Raw genomic sequence first — 22,522 nt, 5'->3', positions numbered from 1 at the left:
GTTAGCTCAGGGCCAATCTTCCTCACAAAAAAAAAAAAAAGAGAGAGAGAGCGAGAGAGAGGACTTCATAGGTAAAAATCCAAGGGCTTTGTAAAGATGAGCTATTACAATGATAAAATGAGAAAGTACAAGTACATTATAAACTATTCAATGCTATGCAAATGTAGCTTTGACCAGAAATGAAAAGTTCAAAGGAAGTTTGAGTGACGAGAAAAGACAGAGCAGCAGATGGTGCCTGGCGTGAGACTTGAGGGTAGATGCCGTCAAATATCCGGACACAGAGGTTCAAACACTTTCAGCAAGAAATAAAGCCAAGAAAAAACAAGCTTAAGACTACATATTTTCATGCAGAATGTCTGTTTTTTAAAAAATCAGGTGCCAGTACTCTAAATGCCATAAAATGTGCTATCTCTGCCTAGCCTTCTCTACTTAATTTCTGGTTTCCAGTATATGTGCACTGCATACTTATTTCAAAATAAGTACCATTTAACAAAGCTTGCTAGTGTGACACGACAACGTAATGTGAGTGCAATGTGACCGCTGGCTCACTGCCTCCCTGGGACTTTTTACTCTTTCTTGGTCTTAGCTCTACCTTGTAAGGCTATATGTGAGTCCTAAGTCCTGGGTCTAATTTCTCAACTTAGAAATGCTCTCTTAAATGCTTGGGCACTTGCCTAGGCTGAGCATCAATTCCCCTCCATATCGTTATAATCTCCAAGATAACACTGAAATTTTCCACCCAAAGGTCAAGGTATCACATACCCTGGGCAGTTAGGACCAGAATGCCACAATTCAGATTCCCCTTTAATTCCTATTTAAGACAGTTCATCAAATCCAGGACGTTTTGGACCGGCCCAGTGGTGCAGTGGTTAAGTTTGCATGTTCTGCTTCTCGGTGGCCCAGGGTTCACCGGTTCGGATCCCGAGTGAGGACATGGCACCATTTGGCAAGCCATGCTGTGGTAGGCATCCCACGTATAAAGTAGAGGAAGATGGGCATGGATGTTAACTCAGGGCCAGTCTTCCTCAGCAAAAAGAGGAGGATTGGCAGCAGTTAGCTCAGGGCTAATCTTCCTCCAAAAAAAAAAAAGAAATCCAAGACGTTTTGTTCATTCAACTCAACAAATCAACTTGAGAAGCCCAGAGGCCAACGAGGACGCAGTGGCAGGCTTTATCACACCCGCCTTTTTAAGCCTGGCCATCTGAAGGGTCTCTTTCTCTCTAAATCTCAACCCCATGTCGCTGTGCCTCTTGCAGGACTTATAGCCACTGCCCTACATCCTAGTTACATGTATTCGTTTCTCATGCTACACAATGCTCCCTGATGCTTCCAGCAGACACATCCTGCACATCTGTGCATTCGCTCAGGGCAAGGCACTGGGCTCAAGGAAAGTCATCATAAATTATGCACAGACTGACTAACATCACCTGGAGAAACACTTCCTTCTCCACTCACAATGAAATACAAACTTGCTCTTCTGTTTTTTTGGTGGGAAGATTGGCCCTGAGCTAACATCTATTGCCTCTCTTCCTCTTTCTGCTTAAGGAAGATTGTCACTGAGCTAACACCTGTGCAAGTCCTCCTCCATTTTGTATGTGGGACGCCACCACAGTGTAGCCTGATGAGCAGTGTAGGTTCACACCCGGGACCTGAACCTACGAACCCTGGGCCACCAAAGCAGAGTGCACAACCTTAACCACTATGCCATGGGGCCAGCCCGCTCTTCAATTTTTTAGAACATACTCTATGCACTAAGTGCTCTGGTCACAGGCTGCTGCAGCCTCATCGCATCTGACCAGTGGGGTGGCCTTCCTAGGAGTGCACTCAGACACCAATGAGACCACCTGGTCCTCCAGGACCAGGCCTAAGCTGAGCTCCCAGCACGAAGCTAGAAGACAGTGAGAAGGCGTTTCCAGGTCTCTCTTGGCGAACACCTGTCAACTCTGAAGCTGCGACAGCATGAAACTCTTCCTACACAAACTTTCCATCCCCTCAGCTGCCTCGTCCGGGTCCTTCAAACATCTCCATTTGCTTGATGTTCTTCAGATTCCTGACCTTGATCCATAATAAAAAACGCATTTTACATTATAACCAGCACACACACACACACACAAAATGCATAAAGTTGTGCAATATGAATTTTTAATAAATTCTCTGCTAAGTACGAGATAAACAATTAGCAAATTCAACAAGGACAGAATTTACTCAAGCTTATTAAACAAAGTTACTAATGACCCATTGGTTCTAATTTATTTTTTTTTCCAGGTTATAAATCCTTCACTATACTGAATGGCTTTAATTGAATTACTCATCACACCCAAAACGATGGGGCTATGTAGCAGACTAACATTTTGCAATAAACCATCCTAAATCTTAAGTAAATTCCCTCTCGGTTGCAGGATGCAGTTTGTTTATATCTGCATTAAAAAGTTTATTAAGAATTCTAAATACATGGACACTGATGCAGGGTCGGTGAGCCGAGGAGTCGAAAGAAAGATTTCTTTAGACTCCTCGGCTCACCGACCCCGCATCATTTCTGGTGGCCCGTACGGGGACTTGCTTCATCGGCTTGTGAGCTCAAGTTCTGGTAAGTGCCCTTTTCCTTGTGCCTTTCTCTTTTTCGAGGATGGATCTAAATTCACTTCTCCATCGGGAACTTTCTTGGATGGCTGTATGAATCCACGTTTGCTGCCCATGGCTACTCTATGGGGCAAATTGTGGCATTCAGCTTGAAGAGAATCAGTACCTTAAGCCTCAGGGTGGTGGCGAATGAATTAATCCATTCCTTCCTGACTCTATCTCTAATAGACAAATTTTACGTGGGCGCGGGTCGGCCACTTAAGTCATTAGGACGGCCGCCAATCTCCAAGACTCCCGTGGAAGGTTTCTTTTCCTAAGGCTGGAATTGGGATCCCTCCCTCTGGCACCTGACCACGCTCTGAACTGCAAGGAAAGTCCCACTCGGGACTCCAGTTCAAGGAAAGTACCAAACTCTAACCTTTGGTGGAGTATGGGAACCCCTTCTTGGGAGAATGGCTCCAGGATGCAATTGGGTAGAATGTCCCCCAGACTGATGGAAAATTCCTCACTGTTTTTCTCTATCCTTTTCTCCTTTTCTCTCGGGGACCATTCACCAGGCCTATGCTGCCAGGCAGAATAGGCACCAGGCACCTGTTACTGCCAGGCATAACAGGGAAGGTATACAAGGGATGCAATGCCGGGGGACGCCCCCATCACCCCTTGCTATAGGAACCCCACAGGAGGAACAATGGGTAGGACGCTGCCCTAGGTTCAGGGGGGATTTTTCATGGTAATGGACCCGTTTCTTTCGTCTCTCTTAGAGTTACAATGGCCATTTTCGTCTCCGTTTGAGCTTTGCAACTGGGAAACAAAGAAATCTTTAAAGAGTAAAAGGCTCCACCCCTGGGAGCCCCAACTTTGGGTTTCTGGGCCTGATCACCCCAGCAACCCTAAGTGGGGGTGCCCTCTCTTGACGGTTGACTCATTGAGTATTTTAGTCACCTACTGAGTCGGCTATGAGGGTAGGAGACCTGTGATTCATTTTGTGAACTGTCGTGCTAGGGTAGTGTGTCCCAGCACAGGAACTGTTGTGTGACTCTTATCTTGATAACCCTCTGGAAGAGGCCAGGAGGGCAAGGTCTGATCTCTTCTTTTGCTTTCTTTGTCTGTCTTGTTCATCACCTCCTTTGTTGTCACCAGGTTGGGGTTAAAGTTCAGGCTGGACCTGAGCAGAACCTTGACCTTCTGTAAAATCAGAACTTAAGCCTTTTGCCAGGGATTTAACTCTCAACCTTGGCACTGGGAGTGCCTCCAGCCAGTTCCAGGCCTTTGCCTCTTGCTTCCCTACCTCAACTGTGCTGGCTCGGAGACAAAGTGCCCAGGCTGAGGGGACTTGACTAAATCTTATAACTATGTCAACACCCGCAATCGGCCTCTGCACCCTTTCTCCAGGTGCTGTCAGTTGGACACTGGCTTTACCGCCACAGGGAAGGCCCCTGAGCATCCCCAGAGACCCACCCTGCAGATGCATTCTAACTCCATCTGGGAGAAAATTTGAGGGGTTTCTCTGCCTTTGTGATGCAAGTGGACAGGTAGATCAACCTGGAATGTAATTTGAGTTACAACCCAGATTCTGGGAAATCAAGAGCAACCGTCCTTAGAAAATCCTTGCAAGACTGGAAATACAGCTCTAGAGGCAGTTCAGATTCCACCTAGTTCCTTTATCACGAAAAGGATTATCATCTCCCCTCTCCAGGAACTACTATCTAGCCCATCACTAATTCCTAAGACTGAAGCAAAAAAAAAAAAAAAAGGAAAAAAGAGAGGAGGGGAAAGGCAAAACGGCCATAAGCGTGCCCTTGCAAAAAATCTAGCATCTTGAGTATCTTCTCCACAAATATTGGTAAAAAACAATAGCTGTAACAATAGCTGTGCAGTCTCTGTGTATGTGTGTCTATGTGTACGTTATATGTGTGATGTTTTACCTCCGGATGGTATTACCAAAATTAAGAGCTCTATTTAATTGGCTTAAAGTAAGCGCTTACATAAATTCTAAATGTAGTAGAAATTAATCCAATGTCTTTCAAGTTAACGTGATGTGAATTAACCTTTGGTAAATGAAAGCTTGTTTAAGTTTGTTGGTTTGATTGAAAAGGCATGCCCTCAAGAGTTGTTGGTATTTGCATATGATGCAGGCATACAGCCTGGGTTTACTAGTCAAATAAGTTCACGTTGTCTGGTAAATTCGTCAGTAAAATAATAGCTTTAAATGATGACCAGTTTTGTCTAATGTCTCATGACGTTTTCGTAGGTAATCTGAACATAATTGTTGGAAACAAACGGTTTAAATAGATAAAAGTGGGTACAATAACTGTTTTATGGTCTGTATACTTGAAAAAAACTGCTTCGAAATTCTTTTGGGTAACAATCTTGAGTTTTGCCAAGTTAAGTTAAATGATAAAAACCTGAGTATCTGGGTCGTTTTTGAATTGGATAGAACACTGAAACATTATTGCTAAACGTACCTAAGTTATTTACTTTTGGCTTCTTATTGTAAAGAGGCTAAAAGCATTTGGGTCTATTAAAAAGCGTGCCTTGTGTTTTATTGTGAAGCGGCGTGTTTCTAGGAATTACGAAGTGTTTAGAATGCTGATATAAAAGATTGCTTACCTTTTCAGGGTTTACTAGGGTCTGTTAAGGGTTAAAAGTTACTAACTTATATAATTAAAGCTACTGGGAATTCATAAGGAAAACAGCTCTGTATTCAAGGAAAGTAAGGTGTAAGTTTTCAGTAAAGAAGGTACAAAGAATGGAAGTATTTTTGTTTGATGGGTTAAGAATGATAAATTTGTCCTAATGTACTAGAAAGGAAAAAAGAAAGACTTTGGGACAAATTCTGAAGGCAAAAAGAAAGTTGTAGAAGGTTTGTGAAGAGAAACTCTGAAAGGAGTTTTATGGCTGGCCAAGTAGACTAAGATTAAAGTAAATCCAATTAAGTGAATGAGTTTTAATGTTAAAAATAAGCTGGTACAGAAATTAAAATTTGGTTTTCTCTCAAAGGATAATTTTCTTGAACTTTTGGCCGCTCTAACTCTACCTAAAAGACAAATCTGTTTTGTTAAAATAATGACTGAGGTCACTCTTAAGATTTTTGACTCTTTCTGTTATCACTTTGAATAGATACCTGAGCATTATTTCACAGTGAGCATTGTTTGAACAAGCGTTTTAAAGTCTTTTGATATTTTTGACAAGCTTCTCGTCAAAAATATTCAAGTCCTGAATAAAAGGGTTTCTTTTGAAAAAACTAAATTACATGGGAAGCATTGTCAAATAAGTGATGATAAACTTTGTCAGGTGTTATTATGTGGGTAAATGCTATTTGATATAGATGTCTTAAAATTATATAGCATTCCTAAAATTTTGATCTGTCCTGGTTATCGGTTGTAATTCCAATTGTTATCTTGAAGTGTTGTATGTCACAGAAGTAGCCAAGTTTCTTTGTCAATTGCCCTTTTGAGTCTTTTGTCCATTTACAGATAGTTGCTGTTTTACTCTGATGCTTTTTGCTTTTGCAAATATGTTTCATCTTCAGAGAAAATCCTGGAAAGGATTATGACACAAGATTCTAAACTATAGGTTTCTGATAAACTTTCAGATCATAGAACTGAACTGGGTAAGAAATTACAGAATTCTAACGGAAACTGAGCTCATAGACCTGCTAACAGAAGATTAAGCTCAAGAATTGATTATACAGGACTGTGTGAAGTGATGAGGATGATTATAACTTTTTATGACTTCTGTTTGAAATATTGTTGAGTTTTAATGTTTTGTTTTGTTTTCTCAGATTTAAGGAAATCTTTTCTCTTATGCTGACTATGACTTACAGCGATTTAGTGAAGTTATACCGTTATGAGCGAAACTGAAACATTTATCTTTTTCTCCCTACCTGATCCCTCCAGAATTTAGAAACTCTTTGTGAGTGAGCATGGTTATTTCGTGGCAATATAGTTATTTGCATAAGTTCAATAAGAACCTATTCTCCTTATAACAGGACACATTGGTTATATTACCAAGGCTTTGACTGGAATGTCATATTTGAAACATACAGGCTCAGATATGACAAGACAGCTTTTCAGGAACAAAGATTGGACTTTCTGGAATACAGCCACTTGGAATCATGGGCCTGGTACCTTGTTTACAGAGATTCTGGCAATCTTACCCGGTAAGTAAGGAAACTTGCTTATCTGGCAGGTGCAAGGAACCTCAGAATATTTTGGAGGACCTCGAGGAGAGAGGAGTCCACCCAAATCTGGAGGTACTGCAGGCAAAATCTGATGGCAAGTCCTTGGCTTGGCTTTTCTGGCCTCGAGAGGCCTTTACAGTTCAATCTGAGATTCCTCATAAAAAATTCCAGCAAAGCAGATTTAAAAGAGCCTGTATAATCAATTGCTATTCTTGCTGCACTTATGTAAATAATTGGACCAAGTTTTATTGAAACTACACTTGTTTTGCAAACCGGTTTATCTTAATTTGACTATCTTTTATAAAAATGAGGCGATTTTAGAGAGAAAAAATTATGTTTCATTAGAAACTATAGTATGCATTTATGGATATTAGATTCTAACTCTTCTCCTCTACAAGATTCATCTATTACTAATCATAATGTCTCCTTGTGGCCATCCGTCTCTGACACCTGGGAGTACCCTGGCCACAATCAAACCTTTTCCTTCAATACTACTGCCCAAATACTAACTAGATTTGCCTTGTCACAGGTGGATCATAAACAAAAAGTTCCAAAGGTAAAGTCCCCAGCTTATCGATATACACAGGGTGGACTATATCAAATTTGGGACGAATATATTTGGCTCACCCCTACTAGTGGTCAACTCAGTCAAAAGGCCACTCTATGTTGGGAACAAAGCAATCACACCTGTGATACATGGCCTAATAGCACCCGACCTATGGGGAAAATTCCCCGTTATATGTGTTCTCATATCATAGCCTTAAGAAATACTGGTTGGTTTGGGACTGACTGGGATAGATGGCCCAGTGTACGTTGGTTAGCCCCTAATGGCACTCGGTGGCTATGTGGCTCCAACTTATGGCCTTGGCTGCCACCTGGATGGATTGGACGATGCACCCTAGGCTTCGTCTGGATGCAAGGTAAAACTACATTTACTATATCTCCTCCTGCTAACCTACCCAACCTGCAACAGCGCTGGACCCGCTCTGTCTTCCACTGGTATGACCACGTTGCCTCAATTTTCCTTCCCCAATTAGGAATCGAAAGTGTCATCTGTCATCTGGCACATGGAAGCTCTAAACAAATTTACTATGAAAACATTAAATGATATGCAACATAGCCTTTCACTGCTTGGTTTAGAAGTGTCCCAAATGCGTAAGGCAGTCCTCCAAAACCAAATGGCACTGGATGTCTTCACAGCAGCACAGGGGAGCACTTGTGCCATTATAAAAACTGAATGTTGTGTTTATATTCCTGACTACCATCAAAATATCTCTGGCTTCCTATCTGATACGAACCATCAAATTAAGTCCATGTCTGACCCTACCCTATCTCTAAATGATTGGTTGAACTCTTGGTCAAGTCCAGGTTTCTGGACTACTACCAAAATCTTATTCATTGGGTTAATCATCTTACTTGTATTTCTTATTATAATTTGTTGTCTATTTCGTTGTTTGTCTTCCACATGTCAACAAAGTTTCACCTCCTGGACCACCTCTCATCAAATGATTCTCTCATCGCCAGAGGATCTGTACACCTTGTCAGCCTTGAACGCCATGGGCGCAGCCTTCCGGTCCGCTGAGCCTCCTACCTGTACCCATAGCCCCATTTAGGGACAGCTCTACGACCTTGTACAGCCGGAAGTAGTTACAGAAGACTGACCATCGTCCATATCCCCAAAAGATTTCGGGGCCAAATGGGTTCAGGGGGGGTTTATGATGAGGATTTTTAGGCTGCTTAATTTTAAAACAGTTTATGATGAGGATTTTTAGGCTGGTTAATTTTAAAACTGCAGATGAGAATCAGGCTCCGAGGAGTGGAATTTGCTTGCCCTTTGATCAGAAACAATTGCATTTGTGAAGGAAATCTCCATGACTCCCTCTCTGCGCCAGGAGGAAGGGGGGATGGCCTTATCTCTGGAAACTCTTAATGGGGAAGGCAAGAACTTAAGTTGTTTACTGTCTGGCAACCTCATGTAACTGACCCCCCACCCCAAAATCCTCCTTTGTCTTTAGCTGAAGATAATATTTGAGCGGTGACTTCTGCCATTTACTCAATCCGGTTTGATTCTTATCTAAAAGTTGTGGGACCGCCCAATGGCCGGACCCTACCGGCACTGGTACCATTTTAACTTTTTTTTCCTTTGTCTTGTAAAGAGATGACTCACATACCCATGCCTTAAATTTAGCCCTAACCCTCAACTCGGGGCAGCAGCAGGAGCTCTGACTGCCCGTGGGTCCTGTCCCCACGCACCAGCTCTGCCTGCCCATGGGTCCTGTCCCCATGCCAGCGGGGGCAGCAGCAGCGGCTCTGCCTGCCCATGGGCTCTGTCCCCATGCCAGCGGGGGCAGCAGAAGCGGCGGCAGCAGAAGCTCTGACTGCCTATGGGTCCTGTCCCCATGCTATTCTATACTATTCTCTAAATAAAAGAGCACTACTGCCAGATCTTAAGAGTCTAAAGAAATCTTTCTTTCGACTCCTCGGCTCACCGACCCCGCATCAGACACTATGGCACCACACTGCACAGCTCCCTGAAAAGATCAAATGCCCAGTGTCCGTAATCTCGGTCAGCCCTCTTCCCTTGTATAGGGCTCCACCGCTGCACTGCGCCATCTCCTTGCTGCAGCTGATTAGTTCTAAATTTAGGAGTTCTGGAATCTTCATAAACCTGGATTCAAATTCCAGTTCTGTCGGTAAAGACTGATATCGGCATGTCATTTAACCAGGCTATGCATCAGTTTCTCGCCTGCGTACTGAAGCTAACTGCCTCTGCCTTCTGACACCGCCTTCGGCTACTCCGGTACTCAGGAGCCACTCAGCAAGCAGTCACTATTACTATTAAGCTGCTACTATACAGTTTTAAAAGTTATTACAGTTCTACTTCTTCTGCATTTTTATCATTTCTTCTCATGCATACAATCGAAAATGTCCTATCTGTATTTGTTCCTTCCTCTTCAATTAACTTTTTTTCTATTCACACCTGAAGTCCATGTGGATAAACTCCAGCTCATGGCTTCACTATGAGTCACAGACTGACTTGCTGCCTGACGATGGAAGGCTTGTACAAAAGTAACAGAGCTCAGAAGAGAATGGCTAAAGTCACAAATGACACCATATAATCTTCGGATTCTGGAAAGCAGAGGTAACATCTTCTCCTCTTCTACATGCCAAAATGCACACAACTCTCTAGCTTAGATGCCCAACGCCACCCTCAAAGGTGGTGTTGGTCCAGAGCCTGAGGTCCCAAAGGCAACCTCATGCCAAATGGTCCCACTACCATCTGGCTACTACCACAAGAATAACTCAGCAAGGATCATCAGGGGATGCCAGGAGCATCAGGTGAAAGGTTTTGGCACACCACCCCACAGATTATGTACTAAGTACAAAGGAAAAGGACACTTTTACCACAGAGGGACCTGGTGGATGTCACAATAGCCAAGTGACTGAACCTAGCGCTGCAGTATGGAGCCTGTCAACTGCTATGACCCAAGAGAACACAGAATATCACTTGCCTAAAATGTTTAACCTGAATCGGAGCCTGTCCAGACTGCAGGACACTCTATATGACAACCACCCTGGATTCTTCAAAAATGTCTAAGTCATAAATGATAATGGTGGAGGAAGCGTTCTGGAAACTAAAGAGACTAACAAGACATGACAAACCACACGCAATGCATGACCCTTGTCTGGAGCCTACATTTTCAAAAAAAGAAAAGCTAGCAAGGTCACTTGGAGACCCCTGGGGAAGTCTGACTATGGACGGTATCTGAGAGAGAGTTACCAGGACAACGCAAAATGTCTGGGGTGTGCCACCAGTAAGTGGTTATGTAGGAGAATGTTCTCATTTTAAAGATGGACATGCTGAGTATTCAGAGGCAAATATCATGAGGTCTACCGTGTAATTTAAATGGTTAGCAAAACAAAACTGCGTTTGAACCCTCAGAGAGAGAACAAAGGGAAAGAGTCTACACGGCAATCTGAGGGAGGCACACGGTGTTTCCACCAGTCTGCCAACCTTTCTACTCGTTTTCAGTTTTTCAAAATAAAGAAGGCAGGGCAGATTATCAGGCTCTCTCTAGCATCCCCTCACCGCCCTGGCCTCTCTTTTAGGTAGAAAACGACAGCATTTCACTCATCACCCACAGACCTTTCCTATAAACAAGGACTCAGATGAACAATCCTGAGAAGCCCCACGTCGCTCCAAGATCTCAACTGCTGCCACACACATCTCCCTCAGATTCCCAGCACAGTAGGGCTGGCCTGGTTTGCAACAAGAAGGCTAGAGAAAAATGTCCTTTCCTCTCTGCCTTTCCTAAGCTGGGCGGGATTCTCCGCTCTTCTGCGAGCGTGGGAAAATGGACCGGTTCCCTCTCCCAGGCAGATCTCTCCTGACCTCACCAAACCCGAATTTAAAGGACCCAGCTGGGCCAGCTTTAAACACCAAACTAATTAAATCAGGCGGCCTACGAGGGGGCCCTGGAATCAGTATTTTAGCAGCTCTACCCTCTGCAAACTGAGTGCATACTACAGGATCTAACCTCAACTCTTCCCTGCAGAGCAAGGGTGCCCAGCCCAGGAGCCTCAGCCTCGGGGCAAAGTGGGAAATCCTAAGGGCCACAGGAAGCACCAGGGAGTGTCTCTAAACCATCAGAGGAAACACCCAATAGACACTAATATAAATTAGGTCCGAAACATATTCTGGCTAGAAAGTTATTTTTCAAAATGTACTAACCACAGATTTCACATCTAAATATGGTCTGAAAGGCCTCGGGTTTTGTTTTGCTTTGCAATTATCCACTGGGAATTGTCCTCGGGCTGGTTCCCAGGACTGAAAGGAACTCCCCAGGGATGCAAACTGCTTCAGGGCAAGTGCCTGTCAGGAAAAGAGGGGATTCCCCTTCCTCCAAGCCCATTGGGACTTTCTTGATTTGTTTTTAAATGAAAATAGAAAAGTGACAACCAAAAGATATTCAAAGAAGCCTGTCTTACTAGACTTTAAAAAGGTGGGAAATAGTAAGTAAAAAAGGAGAATGAAGTCAAAAGGCATGACACTAAGTGACTAGAATTTTCTATGGACGGAGAAACAGGGAGTCACACTGTCTCAGGATCCTCAAGACCACACACGCACAAGTTCCAGATTCACACTGTTTGCCATCCAGCAGTCATGGCTGACGTTGTTTCATTTTTCTGAGAAAAAGGTCTTACCAGAAAATAAAAACACAGACCCTCGATAAAGCATTTTCCCCACCAAGTAGCCAACATTGGATATCCTTGTTCAATTACAAAATGAAAAATGCACAAGTGACCTAATAAATTCAAGATAATGCAAGTTTCATACATAGAAACACAGTTCTTTCCCCCACTCTGGGTCAACGATGATGCTCCTGAGGCTAGTAAGAGGGCTCCCGCAGCGACACTCCAGGCGCCTGTGTGGTCAGCTGAACAGCAGCACCTAAGGTGACAGCTGCAAGCCACCGCAGGCTGGGGAGACTCTAGCACAGGGCAGGCACTCCCTCCTCCCCACTGGCAGGGCCCTCCTTACACTCCACCTGCATGCAGAACGCAGCATGGCCAATACCTGACACTTCTCATCTCCATCAGGTGCCTCTACCTTGCCTGTTTCCAAACCCACCCATGGGCTATGACCAGTCTGCAGCAAGACAGAGAATCTGGGCCCCTTCACAGTAGAGGGACAGCAGGGTGATCGGAGTCACATGTGGGTTTCTTCAACACACACATTGCCCCCGCTTCTCCAGGCTCTCCTACGGCTTCCCACCGGGAGGACTGCGGAAATGTGCTGTCCTGTTTAAGGAGTGGAGAAAGCTCTGGACATTTTGCTAATGCCTCCCCACCAACAGAGGCCTGCGGAGAGGGAAAGAGGCTGCACAGCGCCGCTGTTCTGGCCTCTCCTGTGCTGATCTCTGTAGGACACCCTCAGTTTATCTTGACCAGAGCTATGGAAATTCCCCAGGTCCAGTTTTCTAACCAGGATCAAGGTCCTGTATGATTCTAAAACTCTGCGGTGGTAAATAGGTCCAAGAGCCTTCCTATGAAGCAGAACCGCCAGGCCCCAGGCCAGCTCCCGCTGTGCTCCGCCAGAGAGACGCGAGCACCCAGAAGGCCAGGACCACAACGACTCCTCAGGCCCCACGGCACAGCGAGCTATTGTCCTCTCAGGCGGACCCCCCTTCACCAGGCTCAGTGCCACCTACTTGATCAAATGACGAAAAAGGCCAGGGTGCAGTTATACTTTAGCAGGAAGTAGTTCATGAAGCACGGCCCTGAAAGAAGGGGTAAAACATACAGATTTAAGGAGTGACGAGAAAGAAGACTAAAGGTGTGGATGGGGCAAAAACAGGGAGAAAAGACTCCACTGAGAGAGAGAACAGATGGGTCTCTCCAGTCTTGTGGAGCCCCAGGCACTGGTCTGGCGGGGCACCCCATGGGGTTTTTACCAATTCAACAAATATCTGCTTAGTGCACATTAAGTGAGAGACTCCACACACTCGAACGTCAAACACACAGAACCCGCCTGCAAGGAGCTTACAAGCAGGCCAGGCAGACACAGGTACAAGTAACGACACCGCTGAAGGCGCCAGAGACACAGGCATACGGCACAACCCTCTGAAAGACCTCGGAAGGGGCAGGAGAGACAAAGTTAGTGGACTCGAGAGAGAACTGTGCAAACACAGACACCTCAAGGGGCTCCTGGCACAGAGACAAGATGGGCATCAGGAACGGCCCACAGTAGGGCGGGCAGGACTCTCAGCCTGACCCCCCTTTGAACCTGGCCCGGCCACTCACTAGTTGAGGGTCCACGGCTGCGTCCCTGAACCTCTCTAGCTCAATTTCTCATCTAAAATGAGAGTCATTACAAGGTTTACACGAGTTAATATGTGTGAAGCCACTAGAACAGCAGCTGGCACCGAACACATGCCGCTATCTGTAAAATGAGCCCACCAACAAATACTGCTTAGGACATCTCAAACAGTTTGATCTGCCTGGACCAGAAAGCCCAAGAGCATGGGGGAGGGATGGGGGAAGGGAGCAGGGGTCAAGTCATGAGAAACCCCACCCACTATGGCAAGGCTCCTGGACACCACCCTCTGAATGATGGGGATCAGTGACAGACGGCAGGCTGGCAGGACACTGGGCTGCAGGCCACATGGGCCATCCCACAGGTGGCAGCACTATATGAGGAGAAAGAGGAGGAGGAGACACAGCAGGTGGAATCAACAGCGAAGTGAAGACCAAGAGAAAGAGCCAAGTGTTCAAAGTTTGCTTCTGGGTACAGAGAGAGCCTTCCTTCTGAGTCTCAGAGCATAATTTTTTTAAGCTAGATGTCTTACTTGAATAAAAAGAAGTTTCAAATGTAACCTGACAACGTGCCCTTGGCTTCCCCTAAGTTCATTCACCTCCAGCCCAGAGATGGTATTTTTGCCAACTCGCCTGCTATAGGACCACATGATCTATTTCACACCATGCTTGGCTGCGACTTTCTGACGGTGACAAGGACCTACCTATGGTGGCATTTAATGAATGCCGTGGATGTACCTGACTAACGAACAAACAAACCATAACTCAAGTACATCAGCTCTGTCAGAAAACGGTGACATCACAGGGAACACTCATGAGGCTGCAACCTCGCAGGACAACCGAGCCGTGCTAACTTCATCTGTCCTACAGGCTGAAGCTTCCTCAGCAGCTGGCCGAGCCGGAGGCCATCCTGCCTGCAGAAGGACAGTCCATTCCCATGAGGCACGTCTGAATGACATGTCAGACCACTGCAATACAAGCTACAAAAGACGGAGCCAACAAGCACTTAAATGTGTAAACTGAACACAAAGCTGAGCGCTGGGGAGTTAAACTGTATACCACCCACCTTACATCCTTCCTTGGTCTCATGCCTTCAACAAACATTGAAACTGAGCCCCTCCTACATGTAGCACTGGGGACGCGAGCACAAACAAGGCCCAGAGTACCTGTAGCACCCCTCAAACTTCACAGTCCGGGGGAAGGGCAGTGTGTACACACACACAGAGCCATGGAGAAGGGGACACCTTGTTCAGCCTTGTCAGAACCAGGAAAAGCCCTCCTCAAACAGGAGGTCTGAGAAAGGAGAAGGTGCTCCCAGCAGTGCACCCAGCTTGTGCACGAGCTTGGTGTTGACGCCGCAGCCCAGGCGGCATCCCACCCAGAAATCTCAACTCTCTCTACTGCGGTGTGTCTGACACATCCAACTCCAGCGGGCTCCCCGACTCAAAAGCGAGGGCTCCTCCTGCTCAGCCCAGACCCCAGTTCTCCCAGACTCCGCTTTCACACCCCTAACTGCTCTGTATGTCAATCATCCCTACCTTCTGCATGAAACTAGAATCCACCCCTCCTGCCAAGGACACTGTCCTCACTGTGGGTCAAGCACCACTGCATCCTTAGGTCTTCCTGAGTTTGCCCTTGACCCCTGTGGTCTATACTCAAAACAGCGGCCAAAATGAATCCACTGAGGCTCCCATCAGATCACCTTGCAGGTCTGCTCCAATGGCCCCGTTATCACTCAGATGACAAGCCAAGGTCCTTGGGTCACTTACGAGGCCCTCTCCATGACCTGGCCTGATAACACCCTGGCCACATTTCCCACTCTCCCCTCACTTTCTGGGAGCCTGAATTTCACCCTGAGACGCTGAGTAAAATCGGAAGTGGGAGGAAAACAACAAAAACCAGATTTGTGTTTGAGGGAAACCAGACTGGAGAAACACGAGAGAAGAGAGATCACTATGGGGCCGCTGCAGTAATCCGGACAGGGCTGCTGGCACGACAGTGGGAGTGGGGAGAGCAAGGCATTAAACAGGCCAAAGGGATGCGATGCAGCCATTGACTAGAAGGAGGGGTGAGGCAGTTTCAAGAAGGGCTCCAACTGCCAGAGGCTTTCATGGAGGCTAGGCGAGCCTTCTCCCAGACTACCCCACCACTTCTCTCTTCTGGCCCTGTCCCACCCTCAATCTATGGAGTACCCCTCCCCACCATCTAGTCAGCCAGGCAAACCTGAGAAGACTCAGAGACAAGTAACTTCCGGTTGGGTCTCATGGGAACCTGGGCACAGCCAGTACACTCATCTCTGGGTCTCACCTGCTATAAAACGGGTGTCCAGGCAAAGCTGACCTCTTAATGTCCCCTCACAGTCCAACACCTCACAAGCACAAAGCCCTGGCTGTACTGCTGCTCGAGATCCTTCTTTCTCCTCCAACGGGCTACAGTGAGTTGGCTCAACAGACTATAGCCAATGAACGCCAAATCCAGTTACCCTGCCAAGGGGAAGTGCATGTAAGCTTGCTCTCCGGGCCTAGGGTGGGGGCAGTGAGACATGAGTGACACGCTCACTTTAGGTGAAACTCAACTGCATTTACATGGTAGCAAAAAAGCCTCGCTATTTCACCGCATGTATTAAGTGATGCCAGGACTTGCCAAATACTACCTGAGAAACGAGGTACACAACTCTCAGGGGCACCCGACTGACCAGCTGCAGGGAACGGCTTACAACGGCTGCCCAAGGAGGCCTGGCAGGCAGACCTGCAGTAGCTGTGTCCCACACCAAGGGCCTAAAAAGGGAGATCAGGATCATGGGCTAAGTCCTGTTAGTAAACTGGGAGCTCACTGAGGAGGCAGACGTTTCACTGAACACTGGGAAATCCTGGCTCCGCAGGAAACTTCCAAGTATCTGGCCCGAGGCCCAGCCTCGAAGCCCCTTGGCAGAGGCACTGGAAAGGCCAGACAGCAAGTGAGAACGTGCTCTCCATTCCTCCAGGAGACTGTCCCTCCCCTTCACCCCACAGCTCCCTGACCGGGAAATGCAAGCTGGAAATGCAAGCCGGCTCCCACTTCCCACTCTCCTATCCCAACACCAGAGTACAGCTTTCTCAAAAGGATCCTTCAGAAACACAAAACCCTAAGTCCATCCCTCCTGCCACTACTACTGACAGGCAGGTGGAACGGTGGCTGCCTTGGAAGCTGGGACAATTTTTAGTTCATGACATGACATGATCCTGACTTGGCAGCAGAGAAGCACCCTCTCAGTGTTGTCTCCTAGCGGGGATGGACAGGAGCTGAGACCTCACGGTGCGTCTTGCTGTTAATCCTAGCCACCTCTTCTTGCCTGGGGTCAAGGACAGTTTATTAGGCTTACCCAGCCTGCTGGGACTCTAGCCTTATCAACGTGACACGAAGGAGCTTAAAATATGTGAGCCACCTTCAGGGCTCCGCTTTGACACTTAACTCCAACTTACTCTATTCCTGTGTCTCGTGGAGAAGTTTCTTAGCGGCCTCACTGCTTGGGCGTCCTCTGAGGCGGCGGACAGTCAGCTCTGGACCTAGGGCGGCGCCTCTCTTCCCAGAGCCCTTGTTTTCTAATCAGGGTGGGCGTAATAATGATACGACCCACAGAGTTGCTTACAGATTAAGTTACTACACATTTTAGAACAGGATCCAAGACATATAAGCACTCAGAAAATGCTGCTTAATCTTGTTATCCATTGTACACCTCTAAGGACACCACCCCCAGGCTGGACCAATTACACAATTTGCATGGTCCAGAGCAAACTGAAAGTGCAGAACTCCTTGTTCAAAAATTCTTAAGAATTTCAGACGGCGACAGCAGAGCACTAAACTGAGTGCAGGGCCCTGTGTGACTACAAAGGTCACACACCCATGAGGCTGGCCCTGTATAGCTAAATTCTCTTGAGAACTTACCTGTGCTCCTTGCCAGGAGTCAATCTAACAGTACTGCCTTGCAACCTCCATGCCAGGCGACAGCATGCTGAGAAGAGCCCAGTCTGTGAAGCTGCCGAACCCTGGTTCTCTCACGTGCTGAGCTGGGGCATCTCACCCTCCTCAAGCCTCAATCTCTTCCCCTGCAGATGGGGCAGTACCATCTTCTATGCAGGGTACTTGGGAGGACTCACCAAAATGGTACACAAGGAAGGCCTGGGCACATGATCTGTACTCAGCAAGCGTCAGTCCCATTGAATCTCAAAGATGACTACTTCCCCAGCCTCTTGAGTAATCTAGACTTTCACTGTCCAATGTGGGGGCCACTCGCCCCATGGGCTCTTAAGCACTTGAAATGTGGCTGATTCAGAGAGAGATGAGCTGTGAGTGTGATAAATACACACCAGATTTTAAAGACTTAACATGAAAAAACAAAGTAAAAATCTCATTAATATTTTTATATTAACTGCATGTTGAAATAACATCATAGATACACTAGGTTAAATAGAATGTACTATTAAAATTAGTTGCATATTTCTTTTTACTTTTTTAACATAGTTACTAGAAAATGTATAATTAGAAATGTGGCTCACATTACTTTATATTGGACAGCACTGATCTAGACAATGAGACATCCCAAAGACCCAGAATGGAGGGGACGGTCTAGTGACCTACACGGGAAGAGCAGCCTGGACGCAGAGGCGACTAGCTGCTCACCCTACAAGACAGTTTAGCAAAGCACTAAGATACAGGACAGCGGGTCAACTGCGACACTTTTTGCCAGAAAAAATTAAAGTACAATTACAATACATTATATTTATGTTACAATACATTTTATATATATATAATTATATTAAAATATAATTACAGTACAATAAAATACAATTACAATTCTGAGTAGAATTTGACTTTCTCTCCTTTTAAGTACCTACAAAATGTCCAGAGAATCGTTACTCATTTCATCTCCCAAATGACCCTTTTTTAATTACTTAAATTATCTGAACTTCCTTAAAAGGCAAGTTCTGGCAAAGGCATGAATAAACTGACTTCAAGAGTTATTGACTGACTTATTCTCCAAGTCAGTCAATAAACACCATGTCATGACCAACCATCTCCAGCTCAGCACTGAGTCAACAGGACAGACAACGACGTGCTAAGAAGACACACCTTCAATGTAAGTCGTAGACAGATGAACTACCCATCTGTCTGCATCTGCATGAAGGCAACTCCTGGGTGGGGGGGGGGGTCCCGTCACTGGGGAAAGGACTAGAGAGATACTTTTGTCTTTGCCTCAATTAATTCTTAAGTCTGCATCAACAAGTTTTCAGTTTCCATGTAAGAATTTTAATTACTTTAATAGTATTTTTAAATATTATTTTGGAAAAATCTGAATCATAACCTTGGCTAAAAACCTAGAAGAGAACTGAGCATCATGCATAGTAATATAATAAACAAAAGAATTTCTCCTTCAGAAATACAGGAAGATGAGTGTTTTCAGAAATATGTAGGGCAATTTCTCTTCAAAGCCTCACCCTACCTCACTAAATGAGCCCAGCTGACACACTGGAGAGCCGTCTGAACACCGTTCCATACTCTCTCGACCTCAAAGAGAGGAAATGAAAACCTCATCCCTCTCACAAGGGGAATCAGTACCTTTGCAAAGTCTCGAAATGTGCTTCCAGCCAGAGCTCCTGCCTGTACAGAGGGGGCCAGAACAGCCCCGGCCCGCGCCAAGCCAGAGCTTACTTGTGAGACAGCTGGAAGCTAACACTGCAAATGACTGAGCTTTTCCACTCTTCCTTCCTATTCCAGCAGCTTTTCCCTGCCATCCTCCTTCAAAAGTCCAACGCAGGAAATCCTGGGCGCCTCCCACCTGCTTTAGTTTACCATGTACCAGAAATGTAGGCACTGCGGACGACACAAGACAGAAAAGCTAAAAGGTTTATCCAAACAGGTTTCCATCTTCCTGAGGGAAGGAGAACACTGACAACAGGTACAGGCCGTCACAGGACAGACTGGAAAGCAGTGCCCTCATATGCCACTACCGGAAGGCTAAGTGACAAAACGTCTCTGGAGACAATTGGACAACAGGTGTTCAAAACCCTTAAAGACCCTGACCTTCGACCTAGCAGCACACTATCAGGGAAGTCTCCTACAAAGACAGGCAAGGATGAAAGATTCTGTACAGGAATGTCCATCATATGGTACACTGTTTATGATAGTGAAAACTTAGAAACAACCTCTATATGCAAAAATGGGGACTGTCACCTCAAACTACGAGGTAGCCATTAAAAATCAATACACAGGGGCTGGCCCCGTGGGCCGAGTGGTTAAGTTCATGTGCTCCGCTGCAGGCGGCCCAGTGTTTTGTTGGTTCGAATCCTGGGCGTGGACACGGCACTGCTCATCAGACCACGCTGAGGTGGTGTCCCACATGCCACAACTAGAATGACCCACAACAAGAATATACAACTATGTACTGGGGGGCTTTGGGGAGAAAAATGAAAAAAATAAAATCTTTTAAAAAATAAATAAATAAATACACAGATATTTAACATGAGAAAATAATCACACTACATCAAGTTAAAGCATGTTACAAAACATTATGTATACTATGATGTCATGGACACTTTAAAAGTATATTTATATATGTGCAAAGAAGAAAAAAACTAAAAAATATATACTACTTTTAACACTGGTTATCTCCATATGTAGCATTATACAATTTTTCACTTCCTCCTTACATTTCTCTATTTCCTGAGTTTCATATAATGAATATGGATTACTGGGTAAAGATTTTAAAAAGTACACAGCAATGTGGTTCAAACTACAGAAAACAACTCCGAAAGCTATAACAATAGCTACTATCTATTTAGCACCTAAAACACGAGAGGCACTGTTCTAAGTGCCCTACGGCAATTCATTTGGTCCTTACAACAGATACAAAGGGCAATTATTGAGATGATGCCCATTTTGCAGATGGCAGAGCTAGCAAATGGCAAAGTGGGACAGAAAGCTGGGGCTGGGTCAGGGCCGCTGTGCTACGCTGCCCTCCCCTACAAAGCAGAAAATGGACATTCGTGGGCAACTAGCAGTGGGTGAGCAAGACTCCTGGAAGCCCAAGGCACGAGACTGGCTGAAGATCAAAACTGCAGTTGGGAGAGCACACCTACTGACCACTCAGCACCCACATCCCGAGCCTGCTTCTCATCACGTACACAATTCTTAGGAAGTGATACAAACTCAGTTTTCTGTGAAGAATTACACTGAGAAGCTGCCAACTGCTATTTATGGTGACACAGGTGGAGAGGGCTAAGAGTAATGATTCTTAGCTAAAAGATACAAATTTGTTTAAAATAGGTAAAAAAAACAAAAAAACTAGAAAATAAAGTCAGTAAAAATTTACATCCACAACACAAAGAAGTCCACCATTCACCCTAGCAAAAACAAACCCGAAAGTTCAAGTGCTACCAAAATAGTCTGAGAGTGTAAAGTCAGAACACTTCAGCCTAAACGGCCTCATGGCCTAGGGACCATTTTCTTTCACAGTTTTAAGCACAAATAACTACAGCATTACCTCCCCAACATAAATCTGCCTACTCTGGCTTATCTATGGTCATTACGGACACACATTAGTTTGCGACTGCTGACAATTTACCTAATAATATAGATGAGCATAAAGTGAGTAGTGTTGCAGTCCCAAACCTGACATTTCTTGCTCCTCCAGGAGGGGTCAGGAAGCAACACCACCAACCGCACAGTGAGAAAACACCTAACTTCAGTCCAAACACAGGAACCTTGCCCCAGCTTCCTCAACACGCCTGCACAGCCCCCTCGGCTTTTCTGCCCAATTCAAGCTTGGAGACTCTCACATCCACTCCCGCTCCCCACGACCTGTTGAACCTACAACCTCTGGAGATGTGTCCACGCATCAGCATTTCTTAAAAAACCCACCAGTAGGTCACCCATTAACGTTCAAGTGGTTAATGTGCTGAGAACTACTGTGTTGGGCTGTGCTTCCTTACTATAAGACAAGGGCTGTGATAACTCAAAAGACTGTTGGAGGAGCACAATAAGATGACATGCGAAAGTCCCTTAGAAAGCGTTACAAATAAAAGATATGATCATTGAGAACTGAAATCAGAGGCCAGATGGAGACTTTGGAAAACTAGAAAAGACAGGACGTTGTCAACACAAGCAAGCTGCTCTCTCACCTCATGCTGCATATATGCCTGGGACACGGTCTGCCCTTGCTACACGTGCTAGGCAAACCAGGATTTCTAAACATAATATTCTCAAGAGTAGTCAGAGAGAATCACAGCACCTGGCTTCTTTTATCAGCAAATTTAACTTTTCAAGTAAAATACCTACTTGAATTATCTAGACACATATAGTTCTAAACAGGTCATCTCACGCAAGATCTTACCTTATTACATCATTAGGAACAAGGGAAAAAACCTAAACTCTTACCAAATTCCATACTATTTAAGGAAACAAAAGAAAGGTTCAAATAAGATGCACGCTGGGTAGCAAAGAAAAACAGAAGAAAAATGAAAAGGTCGTTTAAGTTATATGTGCTATTTTCATACACACAGTCTACAATTTTTAAATTTCCAAATTTAAAAATGTTTTCCAACTTAAAACTTAAATTGCTTCTCAAAGATTAACAGTAAATGCAAACTGCACAAAATTCCTTTAAAATGCAAACTCCTTTCATAATCAGAATAACTCACTGGGAGATAACACCTGATTTTCTACAGCTAATTAAGAAGTGTCTGAATTAAAATAACTGATACAGTAATCAGGATGCTCAGTTCCTCTTTTCCTTCAAGAAATCTTAGGATAGTTTAAAATGGTGGTGAACAAGAAAAGACACACACCAAAACAGGCGGTCTGTTACAAACACAATTCAGTCTAAACCAACTCCTGGAAAAAAGCACCTTCACACTTATAACTAGAGAACAAAAGCTAACATAGAATTCAAGCTACCAGTTTTCAGTT

General features: G+C 45.1%; 1 protein-coding gene across 12 annotated transcripts in view; it reads right to left on the bottom strand.

Annotated features, from left to right (window-relative positions):
• ARHGEF7 (Rho guanine nucleotide exchange factor 7) overlaps positions 1–22,522 on the bottom strand; it is a 155,577-nt gene that overhangs the window by 102,178 nt on the left and 30,877 nt on the right. For 2 of the 12 annotated variants that reach the window (XM_070240469.1, XM_070240473.1), the window contains exon 1: positions 12,976–13,039. The exons of the other annotated variants lie outside the window; for them this stretch is intronic. The gene's annotated coding sequence lies outside the window, so the exon portion shown is untranslated. Of the gene's footprint in view, positions 1–12,975; positions 13,040–22,522 lie in introns of those variants that run through there. 12 annotated transcript variants of the gene reach the window in all.

This window comes from Equus caballus, chromosome 17 (assembly GCF_041296265.1).
Source record: "Equus caballus isolate H_3958 breed thoroughbred chromosome 17, TB-T2T, whole genome shotgun sequence".
In the NCBI taxonomy this organism is placed as follows: domain Eukaryota; kingdom Metazoa; phylum Chordata; class Mammalia; order Perissodactyla; family Equidae; genus Equus; species Equus caballus.
The sequence above is the reverse complement of the archived record's forward strand: the minus strand, read 5'-3'. Positions and strand labels throughout refer to the sequence as shown.